Source organism: Bidens hawaiensis, unplaced genomic scaffold, assembly GCF_021521415.1.
Source record: "Bidens hawaiensis isolate Kalapana, Puna unplaced genomic scaffold, B.hawaiensis_p1.1 tig00054299_1, whole genome shotgun sequence".
NCBI lineage: Eukaryota > Viridiplantae > Streptophyta > Magnoliopsida > Asterales > Asteraceae > Bidens > Bidens hawaiensis.
In genome coordinates, this window is record NW_027506291.1 from 77,720 (window position 1) to 91,827 (window position 14,108).

Below are 14,108 nucleotides of genomic sequence, written 5' to 3' on the forward strand. Positions count from 1 at the left end.
AAAGATTGAATCTTTCTACCTTTCTTTAACATGGGTTTTACTTCATTTGAGTTGAATGATTTGTTAATAAGGGTTTGGGAGCTTAAAGTTGCATCTTTGAACCTTTCTTCAGATGGGTTTTTCTTAATTTCAATGTGTAATCTTATCTTGTGTTAACCTTAAAAGTTTGTCTTTACGGTGGTTTCTTTAGATGGCTTTTAGCTAACTTGAGTGTGTGTGTGTGTGTGAAGCAGTTGATTTGATTTGGATGATTTGTTTATAAGGGTTTGGGAGCTTAAGATTGCATCTTTAGAACTTTTCTTGAAATGAGAGAGATTATGTTAATTTCATCATATAATCTTCGGTTGATATTAAAAGTTTTAAGGTTTCTTTAACACGGGTTTTAGCTAACATAAATGTGCGCGCACGTGTGAAACACTTGATTCGATCTGAATAATTTGTTTTTAAGGGTTTAGGGTATTCAGTTCAAGAAAGTTCAATGATTCCATCATAATGATTTAGATTTAGGGAGTCAATTTGTGTTTCAATATTTTGATTGTGGTGAAAAGATCTGTTTGTATGAGAAAGAAAATGCCGTGTTTTGTGATATCTTGCAGTACCGGATCATGTCGGGAGTTCGTGATCGGATACTCAAAGACGCAAATGGTAACATCCGTGACCATCTACGCAACCATATCCATTTAACAAACTGTATTCACTTAAAAAACCATATGCACAAAACTAGCCCGATGGTCACTGATAGGTCCCTTATTAGGGACCTAGTCGTTCTTCAACGGTCAAGATCTTTAAGGGACCCCTCCATGAGCCCACCGCCGTTTCAGTCCTCCCCTGGCCCTGACCCTGAACAGTTACTAAAACGGGTCGAGAAAGATGGTCGGAGGCGGTCAATTGGTTTATCCGCCAACTCATCATCAAATGTGGGCCCGAGTGATGAGATTCATAGAAGAATCAAGAAAGAAGAATCGAGCCGAAGGAGTTTTAAAGATGATCCTCGGTTAGATGCCGCCACTTTGGCAAGTGACATTTATCCGGAAAGTTCTGATGTTAAACATAAACAAAAAGGGCGGGAAAGTAAGCAAGATGATCATAGTCATGGTGGTATCGAGGTTGAGTCAACTCTTCATAGCCACGGTCTTAATCGGGTCAAAAGGCGGAAATTTAGAACTGGAAAGCGGGTTTCTCGGGCACCCGTAACCGAGACATCCATGGCTTCTAATTTCGTGTCACAAGTTGACTATGACGGTCAGCAAAATGTCAACGCGGGTCCAAGCAATATTTATGGGCTTCCGTTTAATTGGTCAAGGATGCATGATCGGGGAAAGTCGTTTCTTGATTCAAGGTCTAAGCGCGGTGGTCAACAAGAAAGTCAAACACCCGTTATGTCAGATCACTCGGCCTCATCAACAAACAGTGAATCGCTGCCTTTATTAATAAACGGGTCTCAAGATAGTTATTCTGGTGAATTGGATCTTTATGTAGATAAGTTTTTAACCAGTGAGCCCGATTCGGATCTCGCCTCGGAAGCTCAGTCGGGTCACCAAACACGATCCCGATCCAGACACCAAAACCTCACTCAAAAGTACACACCAAAAACGTTCCGGGATCTAGTTGGACAGAATCTTGCAGTACAAGCTCTCTCAAACGCCGTTGCAAAACAAAAACTCGGGCTCGTTTATATATTTTACGGGCCTCACGGGACTGGGAAGACCTCATGCGCGCGTATATTTGCTCGGGCGTTAACTTGTCAAAGTTCGGATCATCCAAAACCGTGCGGGTTTTGCAGTTCTTGTGTAGCACATGATACAGGAAAGAATCAGGCCGTTCGGGAAGTAGGGCCCGCTAATAATCTTGGATATAAAAGTATTATGAAAATTATGGAAAACATGATCGGTTTTCGGTTAAAGTCACGGTACCGCGTGTTTATAATCGATGATTGTGATACTTTGCGTCCTGATTGTTGGAGTGCTATCATTAAGGTTATTGATCGCGCTCCGAGGCGTATGGTTTTCGTTTTTGTCAATTCGAGTCTTGATGTTTTGCCACATATAATCGTGTCCAGGTGTCACAAGTTCTTTTTCCCTAAGTTGAAAGATGCGGATATTATTTATACATTGCAAGTAAAGAAGGTTTTGAAATTGATAAAGATGCGTTAAAGCTTATTGCTTCGAGGTCTAACGGGTCATTACGTGACGCGGAAATGACACTCGAGCAGCTTAGTCTACTCGGTCAAAGAATCTCGGTTCCGCTTGTTCAAGAGCTGGTTTTCCATCTTCTATTCTTTTATTAAGTATAGTCATCAATTGCTATAAATATCATTATGGGTGTAAGCAAGCCAAGCCGCTCGTGAGCTACTCGAGATTGGCTCGCTAAAAGCTTGAATTGAGCCGAGACTACTATGTGAGCTCGTCTACTCAAGCTGGCTCGCGAACCTAAAGGAGCGTATTATATATATAACTTTTAGTTGATATATTTAATATTTACTTTTACAATAATAATTATTATATATGAAACTATGATAAAAATAACCAGTTAATATATTTTTGTGTAGTATATAAGAGTTATAACCGAAATATATATACAAAATAATTTTAAATGTATATAAATTAGTTTATAAATACTAAACGAGCTGAATCCAAGCCAGCTTGAGCTTGAAAAACTACTCACAAGCCGATTTCGAGCCCTCTCAAGTTAAAGGAGCCAAGCTCGAGCCTATAAGAGTTCGGACTTGGCTCATTTACACCCTAAATGTCATCCAACTTTCAGAAACCGTATAGAAACTAGATGGCTTATTTGGCCTGTTTATGTGTAAGTTGGTCGGTTTGAGTTATGTCTCATTTCTAATCATGGGTCCCACAAAAGCATTTGACTACATAGGAATCAGGTCAAACGGATTGGAAGTAATCTAAAGTCTCCTAATTTCTAAATCATTTTATAATTTTATTACAAAAAGTAAAATAATGATTATTGTTTTTATATTAATATTTCAGAAAATTAAAAAAAGTTGATGACTCATTTGACTTCTTACCTGATAGTGAGCTTCTTTTACACGTTATCTTTAATACTTATGTACGCAACTCACTAAACAGGTTGGACTTATTTCTGATGACAAATTGGTTGACCTGCTCGATTTAGCATTATCAGCCGATACAGTGAATACTGTTAAACATTTAAGAGAAATTATGGAGTCGGGTGTCGAGCCATTAGCGTTAATGTCACAACTTGCAACCGTAATAACCGATATTCTTGCGGGTAGTTACAATTTCATGAAAGAAAGATGAAAAATTTAGACAACCCACATGTAAGTTTGACTTTTCTTGACCTTCCAAGATTTCAAGAAAAGCTCAAAAAGCCCCTCTTTTCTTCCTTCTTTAGTATATTTAGTCCTTTCAGTATCTAAAGACGATATGGAGAAGTTGAGGTTATCTGAAGCTGAAAAGCAGTTAAGGATGTCAAACGACAAGCCGACATCTTCTATGGATGGGTCCCACAAAAGTAACTTTGGGCAGGGTGAGACATCCGAGGTTCAAAGGGGTTTGGTGAAAATGGGTGCAAGTTCTAGTGGAACTCATATAAAAATGAACGAAGGTTTATATAAGCAAGAAATTGAAGAAATATGGTCCACGGTGATTGAGAATATTCAGATCAATAGTATAAAAGAGTTCTTGTATCATGAAGGAAAGCTGACATCATTCAGTTTCGGTTCAGGTACTTTGTCTCGTTTGACATGTTTTGATCAAGTTTTATGAATAATATTGTTATACGTAATAGAATTTAAGTTGTCTTTTAACAAATTTACATCTTCAAAGTTTAATAAAATAGTGTTACCCAAATATTTTAGCCCAAACATATAATAATCAATTAATCACCGTGTAACAAAAATCTTGGGTCCAAATTCATCATTTTAGCCAATATTTTTGTCGGCCCAAAAGTTTCAAGGCCAATTGGTAAAACTGAACTGAACCCAAACTGAAACCAGATGGTTTTCAACAACTCAAAGACCAAATTTTCGGTTTGAGCCCCAAACCGATCCATACATGCATGACGCCCCTACTTTTAAAAGCTGAAAACGACGATTGCTTTATTCATTTCATAGCTCCAACCGCTCAGCTTACGTTCACTTCACATGTGAACAAATCAAAGGCCGAAAAGATCAAACCCCACATTGTGAAAGCATTTGAGGACGTTCTTGGATCACCCGTTACAATTGAAATCAGAAGTGAAATGAGGAAAGAAACACGCGATCCCCAACAAGACGCGTATGCAAAAAGAAGTGAGATAGTTGAAGTAGAGGCTTCTTCTTCAAGAGAACCAAAAGCTAAGATGCATAAGCATAAGCCAGAAGCTACCCCGTCTCATAAGAGTTCTAGTGTCAGTACACAAAGAAGATTAGGTGAACAAAGTCAATCTAAGAGTCTAGTTAGAGGCAAAGTGTCTCTTGCAGATATAATTCAGCAGGCTGAATCAAAAAGAAATGGCTGGTCGACACGCAAAGCCGTTTCCATCGCTGAAAAACTTGAACAAGAGAATCTGTAAGCTCTTTTCCCTCTTCCTCCCAGAAAAATAGTTATCATCATTGTTTGACTTTGAATGTTATACAAGGTTTCACATTCAAAGGTCAAAAGGATGTCACCTCTATTTAGGATTGTGAATGAGCCAAGCTCGTCTAATATCGAGCTTGGCTTGTTTAACTTAACAGAGCTTGAGCCCGGATTGTAAGAAAATTTTCAAGCCCGGACTTGGCTTGTTTGGCTTAACAGTGCTAGACCTCGAGCTTTGAGCCTGACTTTTAAGAACATTTTCAAGCTCGGGCTTGGGTTGGTTCATTTATTAATTATTTAATTATTTCATTTTTATACACATATAGTTATTATGTAATATTTTTTGTTCTATTAAATAAAAATTATTATATTGTATGAGTCTCTTTTAAGCCTAACCGAGTTCGGTATATGAAGCTAGGGCTTGGGCTCGTTTATTAAATGAACCTATTTTTTAGATCGAGCTCGTTTAAACTCAGCTTGATTCTAGTTTTCAGTGAGCCAATCTCGAGTAGTTCACGTGCTGCTCAAATCGATTACGAAATGTGGTTATTATTGCTTAATTAATATCAGAAGTGACAATTTGGATTGAGAAGTGACTTGCTTTATTTGAATTGCAGGAGAATGGAACCAAGATCAAGAAGCCTGTTGTGCTGGAAGGCATCGAGAGTTACTCGTCGGAAGGTAATGATTAAATCTTCCGATTCTGGTTATTATTGCTTAATTTTAAGAAGTGACAATTTTCATCCATTTATTTATCTTAAGATGGCTAAATTATTTTCTATCTAAAAATGTGGTCCAATGAGTTGTACGTCGCCCGAAGTGTATTTTTCAATTTTGTAAGACCTACAGCATCTCAAATCTTTACATTTAAAGATTTAGATTATTTTTGTGATCGTAGTTAAGGCGTTATTTAAATATAAAAACAAAACAAAGCAAAAAAAACGAGAAGTGTTTTGTCAACCCTAACCGACCCTGTTTTGAGCATGCAGGTTTCTCGATTAAAAACTAGACCACGAAAGTCACGGGCTTTGATGAGGTTCGTGTGGTGTGGCAGGTGTATTTCAACTAGATCACCACGGTAATACAACATGTAGTATATGCTAAGTTTTTTTTTTCAATTTTAAGCATTAATTAATAGGTCACTTAGTTTTCAATAAATAAAGTCAACTCCATGGCAAATGTGTATTCCTTATATTTTTCTAGCTTTCAATTTTCTTTATAGGCCTTTGGCAGTTGTAAAAAATTGTATTCTTTGATGAAATAATTATATAGTTGGATAAAATTATAAATGATAAAACAGTGGAAGATGGAAATGGGTCCTTATAGTCAAAAGGGGAACAGGATTTTAAATGTGTATGGATCTTCTGATTCAAATAAAGTGATGGAGACATGGATGTATGATCAGTGTTATTGTTATGGTGACATTTATATAATTTTTAACACTGAATTCTTGTCTTACATTTCAAGAACAAAAAAGTTTTATAATTTAAACGGGGGGTTTTCGTTGGTTAGTAGGGTATTGGTAGGGACTCATCATATAGGGTGTTCTAGTACTATGATAATGTTTTACAGCCCCAGATATGTAGCTGTAGTTTGATCTTACATTTATACATGGCGTTTAGTTCCAAAAGTTGTCACTTGTACGTTTTTGTAATGTAAGTTTATCAACTGACGCTGACCGTTAGTCCGTTAGCACTTTGACGGTTAGGAAGCACGAGTTTAAAGTAGATAAAAAGGTAAGATGCATGTAGGCGATCACAATACGATGTTTAAAAATAGGACTTGTGCTTTATCATCGACTACAATAAAGAGGAATAAGAAAGACTATTTTCAAACATAGAGACAAAAACATAACACGTCTGAAAGCTTTATATAATTGTTTTTTTTTTTTGTATAAAAGTGTGTTTGGTTGATTTTTGGAACCTAAAATATAATCCAAACGCCTTCGTATACTTAAAAAAAATTTTAGTCTTTTAGAAGCTTACTGAACAATCTACACTAGTTAATGATCTTAATCTACGAGTCATAGACCCCGTTGAAGACAACATAAAATGCAGTCCAATAAATCTTCAGCCTTGTATCCAGATCAAAACATTTCATTATAGACTATATCGTGATTTAGAAAGAAAAAATAATTAAGTAATCTAGTAACTAAATTTGAGATTTCTTATAGGTTGAGTGGTTTATTAGGCTATTAATAAAATATTCACAATCCTTCTAAGAATTTAGGATTTTAAAGACACAATTAATTAAAATATAATAATAATTAGTTTGATAAAATTCAGCACGTTGCAACTACAATCCGGTAAGGATTATGTTCATAACGGTTCTGGAACTCGTTTTAGCAAATGATAGCATTTCAAAGATATCGCGTATTATGTAAAGACCAAAATTGAAAGCTCCATCCATATGAATCTTATACACGTCTTGCACGATTCGGGAGATAAGTTATCAACCACAATCTTAACATGTTTGAAAGGATCTTGATTCTGAAAATTTAATAAAAATTTCTATAGTTTGCTGGTGAATGTAGCTTCATCAAATTGATTAAAACCTCTAGTTGTTGACCCTAAAGTTGGGTACATGAGTCATAAGTGAGAAGAATACGAGGTTTTAGCTATCAAATGCAAAATTCCAGTTTGCAAATTTTCAAGGTTCAGGTATGAGTATAATAATATTTATAAATGTTAAAATTGTACTAAAAAATTATGAACAATCAAATTGATTAAGCTAAATTCACACTTGATCTGGTATGTTTATATACATTCAATCAAATCATATTCTGAGTAATCAGATGCTAACTAGTAGTTGACCCGTCCGGTGGACGGGAATATCAACTTAGAAATGTGATTACAATAATTAATTTAGTAACAAATGTGACGGTTTGATTACTTTACAACACATTTTGGGAGTTATGGTTTCACGGGAATAGCAAATAAAATATTATTGTATTACTTCAACGGGATGCACAATGCTTACCTTTTTTTAGAGTTTAAAATTAAATTATTTCAATGAAGGCAATAGGCCCAAACATTGTGTATGAAAACGTAATAAAGGTTATAAGTAACGTTCGTGTTGCATGTAAGCTTTGTTTTAGGTATTAATGGTATTTTGTAAAACAAATAATGCATCACTCATATCATGTTTAAACCTTGATATATAATATAGATATGAAAACAGTTATCATATATAAACTCGAGGTCAACGTCCTTTTTTGCAAACACAGCAATACAAAGGGATGTTATCCAAGGAGTCCAACTCGTTGGAAAAAGAATATGTTTCCTGTAATTTGTATAATAGAAAATATGTTAGCAGTTGATTTTGGTAGCCTAACTAACAAATAAGCAACTTATATTATAACCTTTCGAAGAAAGGACGGTTCAATTTCAGCCTTGACAACTTGCTGCAGCTAAAACCACAAAACAAAACAGTTAGAAATCCTTGTAAAACCAACATTAACAATTACATTTTACATCCTAACAATTAACGAAACCAAAAAAACATCAACGTACATGTGGGCACTGTTTGGGAGTTTCGACAGAATTTTCCTGTATTCAAACACATTGCTAGGTTAGCAAACTTCATATGTCACAAATTTATATTATTGTAATAGCAAAATAACAAAAACAAACCGAAATAAGTTAAACATACCTACCTTCACGGGAATGTCATCAACAATATTACCGGTTTCAATAATAGACGAAACTACAAGTAGAAAGGGATATATGGTTAGACAATTAGATCCTACAAACTTTATAGAAAAGAAATTAATTGGCGTACCTCTACGTCATAGAGAGTTGTGTGATGATTATATTCTTTATCCATGATAAGAGTCACTTAACAACACAATAAACAATGCATTTGTGGTATCGATAATTCAATATATAGAGTTAGCGACTACCATAGTAGTTAAAACTCCACTTCCCAACTTTGTAGGAGATAGTGGACATGTTGTGTGAGAAGAACCGTTGAAAATCAAAACTAAAACTGTAATATGGTGCATGCATAACAAAAGCTTAAAATTTTATATAACTATGTCAAGTAGTGGGTGGTTACCCATGTAAATGGGTTAGTGGGTAGTTACATGTGATGAAAGATAACCGTTTTTAATTCATCCTTATCAAACGGCCTATATTCAATCTTGGATCTTATCGGACGACCAGCATTAGTTTCCACTCTTCAGTAACCTATTATTATAATTATGAACAAAATAAGGTATCAATCGGAGTTCAAATCTTAGTAAAAGTGAACAGAGATTCTTTCCAAAAGCTATAAATTTAATCAGAAAATTAAACAGAACCAGACGAAAGAACAACAGATTAAAATAGTAACAAATCACTAAATAACAACAACGAATCGGTATCAGCAAACGAATATATGAGAAGGCAAACGCAGTGATTCAGATTTAGAGAAGCAGCTATCGTCAACAACATCACTCTGGCACCACCGGCACTCCGTGTTTCTCGTACACTGCGATCTGGACGCCACGTCACCGCACTCTTGGATCTGGTTCTCATCCGTCTTGTTCTTCTTCGCTCCAGTTGCTCCGTGCAAAGGCGTTGTTTGACTTTGAATAACAAGGAAGATGATCATGATGATGATTAGGTGTGTGGAGGAGTGAATCGCCATTTGTAAATTGTAAATGGGTAGATTCAGATGGAGAATAATAATAATAATAATAATAATAATAATAATAATAATATCTGGGGGTTTGTTTATGTTTGTGGAAGGATGAAATGTGATTTTATAAAACATGAAGGGGTAAAGGTGTAGTTTATAAAAAGTTTTGAGATAAAAATATTTGGCCCATAACCTGCGACCTTCGCGTTATTAGCACGACGCTCTAACCAACTGAGCTAATAGGCCACTTTGATTGTTTAGTGCTTTAGGCTTTTAAATATAAAAAGGTGATTCATATGCTATAAATATTTCGTGTTTAATTGACGGGTTGAATCAATAAACAAAAAAACTAACTCATATAATTACTCGTGTCAATGTATCAATACTAATATAGACGAACTTATATCGTGTAACTCGAACACAACTTATTTTATCTAAATGATTTAAACAAGTTGACAACTTGTAAATGAGTTGTAATTAAAATGTGTTAAATGAGATGATAGGTTGTAATGAATGGGTTAAATTGGTTAGCCGATTGAACTTATTAAATGTAAGTTTCTACTTGTATTCAAATTTTATATCGTTTGACGGGTCAACCCAACTAAGACCGGTTTATTAAACAGGTAAGGCATGTCAAACTAAACACTTGGAATATTAAACCTTCCAATATGACAAGTTTTAACCTATTTTAAAGTCGTGTCTGTGTAGTTTTCTAAGCCACCACTTATCAGATGCTGGCCATAAGTTTTACTTGAATAAAGTGACATACTTAAGAAATTACGTTTGAAATTAGCTTACAAATGAATTAAGTATATCTTGAAAATAGGTTTTGACTGTCAATAATGTTCAAACCAATTTCAAGAGGCTGAGTGTTCTTAAGGAAATAGCTAAGCAATTGGGAAAAAAGGACTGGAATTTTAGCCTGAACCCGTGTGACGGAACCAATTACCTAACACCTGTTGATAAGCATAACACTGTTGTTTGTGATTGCTCCTTAGAGTTGGATGGTTATTGTCATGTCCTTGGCATGTATGATGTTGTACTAGTTACTTTAAGAGCATTCCCATCCCATCCCCCATAATTATGTGAGGGGGATTGGTAAATTATAGGGTGAGGTTTGAATGATTGTGAGTGTAAATTATAGGGTGGAGAGAGAAATGTAGTGATTTTTTGTAAATTTGGGGAAATATTTGGGGAACATTGTTTGTCCCTATTTATTTTTTAATATTTGTTGGATTGGTTGTGAGTAGAGGAGAGAGAAAACTGTAATAAAAGTATTATTTAACTAAACAGGAAAGAGAAATGTAGTATTTTGTAATGTAATTATAAAGATGGGGATGAGAAACTGAATGTGAATGCTCTAAACTTCAAATAGTTTTTTAAATCTGTCTTCAAAACTATGATATTCAAAATTTATAAATATAAAATTTGCAGATCTTTCAAGGGGCGGGATCTTGCAAGTGTGCCTCCAAAATCTTTGGCAAAGTTACCTTATATTAAGCATATGTAAGAAAAAGTGTATGTTTATATCCAGTTTAAAAGGCTCGCGGCTCACTAGAAATTAGCTCATTTTTAAACAAGCTGGGAATCAGTTGGTAATGAGTCAAGCCCAAGCCAGGTAGGCTCGACTTGTTGGCTCGTTCATTAGACGTGCTTTGCTGCCTCATTTAATTCAAAGCCCAAATTTTAAGATGCCAAAATTTGATACATATAAATCATAAACTTTGTAGTTTAATGCAAAATCTCATTTTAGCAGAGCCCTTCATCATATACACATACATAAATAATAAAGGTTAAATAGTGGGTTCATTTTATATGACAAGCTCCCAAGTGTCAAACCATGAACCTAATCATTAACCGCCAAACCATAAAACGAACCTTTTAGATATCATGCCGGACAACTTTCTTCATATTTCAGTTGGTTTAAAAGATTTAAGACACCCCTAATCTTATCTAGCTTCCATATTGTGAACCATTTTTTTCACTAGGGGTTACATGGTACTGGAATATGTATACAGTTTTGGTGTTCTTGCACTGAAAATATGTCTTCTTGATTTGGTAAAACTCATTAATTTCATATAACTCCTACCTGATCCTTCTCGCTAGGCCTTGTTATCTTCATTATGTTTATTGCTTTTAAGGCCGTCTGTGATGGGGTTGGATGATTTAAACCAAAAAAGAGGTGGTGCGAATGATGAACCTATCGTGCACTAATCAGTCCCTGGCTCTTCGGCCTACTATGTCTCAAGTAGTGAATATGCTCATGGGTCACAACAAAGTCAAGGAACCGATCATGACTCGATCAGGTAGATATGACGAGGAGTTTGGGCTTCAAGCACTTGAAGGGAAGTTTATCGAGATACATTCACCGAGACTCTTCTTAAAGCATCATCTTTTAGCTAACACCTCTTTACCAATAGTCAAATTTCAAAGATTGATGCTGACTCGTCTTGAGTAGTATACTAGTATTAATGTTTTTATGTTCTTTTGGTGATGGAGTTGCTTGTATCTTGTTCATGTTTATTTTTCTAGTTTTGTAAGTTAATTCAGTCATCAGCTACTACTGAATGTTTGGTAATAACTAATAAGTAGATGATGTGTTTATATTCCACTTTATGGGTTTACATTCCCCAAATGTCTTTTGGTTTATGGTCACGGTTCAACCATGAGCGGTTTTGTGCATGCTGATTGAACCAGTGCTGAGTTCGTTTCTTGTTTAAGTAGACAGCTTAGGATTTCCTGATATCCTGTCTGATCAAACATTTTAATAAAGCTTTTAGTTTTATAATATTTAGGTTAATTTTTATGTTAAACCCTTGGTAGTCGAGTTCGGGCTTCGAAACTGTACAAACCGGATCTAACCCTTTCCGGTTCTTACCTATAGAGGTAGGGTACCAAAAAAGACCCAAATACCCTTAAGTACCACCCGCGGGTCATAGAGGAACCTCTCATAAGCCACCTGCGGGACATATGGATCACCCGCATATCAATGGTAGAGGAGGAACGTCCTCGTACCACGCGCGGAAACACTCTGGCACCCTCAGAAGTCATCCGCAGGGCGGGACATCTGTCCGCCAAAATGATCGGAAGGCAATGCCAACTGGACAGCTGTCACCAATTAGCTACCATCTAGAAGAATATCCACGATTGTTACTTTAGGAATACGTGACCAACCAGCCAATGAGCAAAGGACACCTGGCTAGGTTGTTATAACCGTGCACATGGCCAGGGTGCAATTCGTCCTATCGTTGGGCGACACGTGTCTAGGTTGTTATACCCATGCACGTGGGGCGTATAGCTCAACCTATCATAAGAGGACACGTGTCCAGGTAGTTATCAAAGATCTTCTAGAAGAGGACAACTGGCCCAATCACATTCCTACATCCTTCGGCTATAAATACCTTGTCCAATGGTATGAGTTATTCATTCACTCACCTACATTCTGACTACACTTAGTCTATTTACTTCAGTACTTTCTCCTTTACGAACGTTACTGATTCTCACGCCGGAGAGTGGTTACAGGAAGACCCCCCCCCCTCTTGTCCTTCCTGTAACGAGACTCACGGTGTCTTTTTTGCAGGTTCCAGTCATTGGACTTTGGGAAGTTATACTCATATTGTGTTGGTAGTTATCGTATAATACCCTGTTGACTCATCGGATCTAGGACCCATTAGTGGGGAGCAGGTCCGTGTTTTTTCATTGGCGCCATCCGTGTTTAGTGTTAGAACAACAAAAGTTTTCGTTAGTTTTTTGGTTCGTTCGATATGAGTAAACTTCCTGAAGGGCCGAGGGGAACTCCTGCACCTGATTCACGTGTAACTAACACAGAAGCGCCTCAGGGTCTTACTTCAAGTGTTTTTGCACGTATTACGACTCCAGATGGCCATATTCTCGAACGTGTCACATCTCTGGGTCACGAATCACTGATGTAACACCTGGGAGTTTTACTCCAGGAAATGTTACAGCACCGACCGGTCCAACTCCCACAGACATGGGACGTGTCTCGGCACTGGAAGGTTCCAATTTGGGTAATCTCAGACGAATTACAGAAGAGACCCGCCGGAATCGGTCAGTGTGGGATCTGGAAGGTGATTCAAGTGATTCTAACATGGCGAGGTTGTATCAGCGTAATTCCAGATCCAAAGGATCGTTAACTCCTGAAGAATGGCTCCACGTGCAACAACAAAGTTTGGTAGCTGAGTACGAGCGCAAAAAACGTAACGAACGACTTCATGCTCGCACTTTGAATTATGAGGAATCTCCCAGGAGATCTCCTTCTCCTCCACCAACAATGAGAGGAAGTCAGATCCGTTACAGCCAACAGACGGAGCCAGAGTTTGGCGAAGTACCGAGGCTACGCCCTCGTCTCGCATAGATATGCGGATGCCGTCTTACTTAGAAGAGTTTGACAGTTACGATCCAACTTATCAACCGAGAGACAAACAGTTTGTACACCGAAGACAATAGGATGAGTGTGCGGGCAGAAGCAGCTATTCGCAGGACATAGTCCGCCACACAGAGTATCATAGTAATGCTGAGAGGGACTTTACCAAAACCCTATCGACCGACAGCTTTTGCCGAGAAATCAAAATTCATAGCAAGTATTGCTACAGCACCCTTTCCTGTTAATGCTTAAAAACCTACATCAGTAGGTAAATACATGGTATGACTGATCTAAGCGATCATCTCCAGAACTTTGTGGCAGTGGGTGGTGTTAGTGGTTGGACGCTCCCCTATTGGTGTCATATGTTTGCATTGACACTAACAGGGGCAGCGAGAGAATGGTTTGAAAAGTTGCCTGATGGTCAAATTTCTAGCTGGGACAACCTGGTGAAAAAATTTTCTCAACAGTTCAGCCAGCAGAAGAAACATACGCATGATCAGTCAGAAATCCTGGACGTCATCCGCCGCGATAACGAGTCCATAGAAGATTTTATTACCAAGTTCAAC

General features: G+C 37.0%; 1 pseudogene across 1 annotated transcript; it reads left to right on the forward strand.

Moving 5' to 3' along the window:
* The first annotated feature begins 414 nt into the window (after positions 1–414).
* LOC143617390 (protein STICHEL-like 3) lies at positions 415–5,669 on the forward strand (annotated as a pseudogene). Its single transcript, XR_013150822.1, has 6 exons — positions 415–2,260; positions 3,087–3,298; positions 3,391–3,705; positions 4,094–4,529; positions 5,156–5,219; positions 5,528–5,669. The product of XR_013150822.1 is annotated as a protein STICHEL-like 3 (transcript).
* The last annotated feature ends 8,439 nt before the right edge of the window (positions 5,670–14,108 follow it).